We start from the raw sequence: 3,904 nt of genomic DNA, 5'->3' as shown, positions 1-3,904 counted from the left end.
AAAGAAAGAAAGAAAGAAAGAAAGAAAGAAAGAAAGAAAGAAAGAAAGATCTTTTGTGCTATCCTAAAACACAGCAGTCTGTTACAATTGCATTGTTTGTGTTCACAAATAAATGAATGTCAACCTGTTGCCTTATGTCACCTTGTCAATTGAATCTGCTTCAGTCAGCTTTCTTTCAAGCAAAATCTATTGGTTTTGACAAGTTTTTCAAATGTGTTAAGACTAAACAAAAAATACATAAAGTGTAAGCTATGATTATATTCTCAATTCAAGATATATAATTGCAATTAATTCCAGATAGCTCCACTAATAAAACAGGAGATCCACCTTTTTAGCCTCTGAATTCTGAATCTTCTTATAATATACACATTTTAAATTAAAGCTGATAATAATGTCATTTTCTAGTACAGGTCTCATTCTGTACTAAAGCGCATCTATATCAGGGATTTTCAGTCTTAGCATTGCTGACATTTGGGGCCAAATAATTCTTTGTAAGTATCTAAGGTGTCCTGTCTCTATAGGATGCAGACATGAATCACTGGACATTGCCCATCAAATTCCAGCAACATCTCTCTTCATGAGGAAAATCAATGTTTCCAGAAATTTTCAAATATCCATCGGGGCATAATAATGTTCCAAGCTATGATGCACCAACTTACATCACATCAGGAGACAGTCTTAATCTATGAAAAATAAGTAATTACATAAGTAGCTAAATAATTCTTTAAAAGCAAGTGTAGAAAATAATTCATATGACTAAAACAAAGGACTCAAATATGTTGATTTTGTTCATTTAGTTATATATAAGTTCATTTAATTATTTTTAACATATAACAACATAATATATTAAAGTATGCATGTATAGTAGCATATATACACTAGAGAATATAAATAATAAATAAGTACATATATAGCATATTGAGATTTAGTCATTCTTTAGGGTAGGAAGTTACACTTCTTTAACTGAGGTAAAATTCACCACAAGGACAAAGATTTTAATAGTTTATTGGAATCCACTGTTTATATTCTGACTCTGCTTCCTTGGTGAGAAATTATAACTGATGAATTTCTGAGTATTTACATCAAAGTTGTTTTTATGAACATCAAAGAGAAAGATGGAGAACAACAGAAAGAAAGACTGAGACAGAGACAGAAACAGAGAGAGACATGTATACATATATATATATATATATATATATATATATATATATATATATAAATTGCTTTTGCATCATTATAGAATTAGCTGTGGATTGGAAAGCATATGTGTTCCAAAGTCTGATCTCTCTCTCTCTTTCTTTCTCACTCTCTCTTTGTGTATGTGTGTATAAAAATTACTGATTAAAAGACCATTAGCAGTAACTTTCCAAACAAATCACATTCAATTTAGATTCTTAGCAAAATATCAAATTCCCAGAATGCTTTAGAAAATCAATAATGGTTGACTCATAAAATTAATTACCTAAAGTTGCAAATGCTTGTTCTTTAGTTTGTGACCTACATTGTGTCTGCCAGAGTATTTTCATTAAGTACACCTTTGGATTGTTATTTTTTTCAACACAGTAAGTAGGCAAAAATCAATTTATACCCGGAACTGAACATAACTATAGCAGAAAAGATTTTGTACCATAAGTTCTTCTCAGAGCTGGTCAGAACTGAACACTGGGTAATACAGGGATTTAAAGGTATATACAGGTACATGCATGAAGCTGTCTTTGTTTACTTTTTCCTATTTATTGGCATCTTGAAATAGTTTATGTTCCATAGATAATGGCTTCATTATCCAAAGCTTACAAAAAAAAACTGCTAAAATACTATTCCCAAATGTATTAATCAATTGATAAATATTGTCAAATTTATGTTATGTAAATATCAATAAATTTAGGGAATATTTCTAACATGATTATTAGTGATTTTTTGGAGGGGGTGGTCTCTTTTCTTACAACACCATGTGCTAATGCCATTATTCTATAAATCAGTTTTTTCCTTATTAATGAGCCTACCAAGTCATTTGTTTTTCTTTGTTTGTTTTGTTTTGTTTTTCGAGACAGGGCTTCTCTGTTTAGCCTTGGTTGTCCTGGACTCACTTGGTAGATCAGGCTAGTTGTGAACTCATAGTGATCCACTGGACTCTGCCTCCCCCGTGGCTAGGATTACTGCTGTAAGCACTGTGCCCAGCTCCCAAAATTATTTGTAAAATTACCTTGTCCGATATTCTTACAATCATCATAACATTCCTTACCAATTTCAAACATGAGAACTGTAACTGCTCTTCTCATTATAATAACATTGAAGTAACTTATTAAGCACCGTCCTGGACTTTTGAAGCAATAGTAACCAATAGTTTGCTCTATGTTGATTTTCCTGATTTTGACATCTTTATTAACACTTCCTATATAATCACAATCAGTCTCTAACTCCCCTTGACCTTTGTTTCTAAAACAGATTCTACAAAATTCTTATTTATAATCTTAGCTCATCACAATAACTTCATCATATTCTTTTAAGTCATTTTAGCTTTTTCCCCCTAATTTTACATTTAAAGTAAAATATAACTGTTTTACTTCCTTCTTCCATTTCATCCTTTAAGCCTCTCTCACACTGCTTCCCTTGAACTCTTTCTATGTTTGTCCACTCTCAGATTGATAGCCTTTCAAACTAATTGGGAAAGAAGAGTGATGTGAGTTAATGTCCAATCACTCTCTATATTACCATTTATGTGGGATTCAAATATATTGAAAATAATAGATTTTTCTTAATAATTCAAATGTTTCTTTAATAGTATTTTATGCTATAAACATTTAAGTGTTCAATTTGTGTTTGTTTTTATCAGTAAGTACAGCTATATATTTGTATTAATTATGTTTCTTTTTCAGTAAAATGAGTCAATTGTTATTAAAAATCAGACATTTTCAAAGCAAGGAGGAATTCCTTTTTAGAGAACACGTTCCTAGATATTGTCAAATTACCAACTGGGTCTGCATTTTTATGTATTTAGCACTAGACATATCTCTATTGTTTTGTTATGCTTGAATATTTCACATAAAACAGTGCTTTCCATAATTTTTGCTATTGTAACAGCTAACCATTTAATGTAGGCAAGGCCCTCCTGTTTGACCTAATATTAGCAGGTTGCACATGTGTCTGTGTGCAGCATACATATAGCTCTAAGAACTGAGACATAGAAGAGAGGTGAAAGGGTTAGGAAGTCTCCTTCTCTAAGGGAGGATCCAGGAATGTCTTAACTTCACTGTGAAGCTTAAAACATTTGCTGTTTGTAAACTTAGGCTCATCATATATGAGATAACATACCATCTAGGATTTACTGGCATTCAGAAACAAAGGGAATACTATTTGATAGGAAGTGAATTATGAAATCGGGATTAGGAACAGATTTACCTCCAGCAGCTAAATAAACATCAGAAATTTAGGTGGAGCATATGCTTATGCCAACATAGACAGAGATTGATATCAACTTTAGATCTTGTTATTTGTTCTAGCATACTTATTCATTATAGAACAGTAGAGAATTGATACAGGGTATTACTTTGTTACTAAGAACATATAAGAAATCAAATCAAGAACAGTTACTGCATAGTTCAAAAGGAAGGGCTATATCTCCCACTCATTGGTAAATTGCCCCCTTGACCAAATATACATCATTTTATTTGCCATCTGTGGTGGTTCTCTTCCAGGACTTGTGTCCCCCCTCCCCTTTTTTTTTCCCAGAATAACTGATGACTATATCTATGGCTTAATGCTTCTTTTCATTTTTTAAATCAAGAAGTTCAGTTGGGTAATATTTGACATTCTAAAAAAACCCAACCCATAGTGGTCACTGTACTAAAATCAGGGCATGATTAAACAGAAAGCTATCAGGGCCCATTGTTTAATTACTAACTGG

Source organism: Psammomys obesus, unplaced genomic scaffold, assembly GCF_907164565.1.
Source record: "Psammomys obesus unplaced genomic scaffold, mPsaObe1.curated_primary_1811, whole genome shotgun sequence".
NCBI lineage: Eukaryota > Metazoa > Chordata > Mammalia > Rodentia > Muridae > Psammomys > Psammomys obesus.
This window is presented reverse-complemented; position numbering follows the sequence as displayed.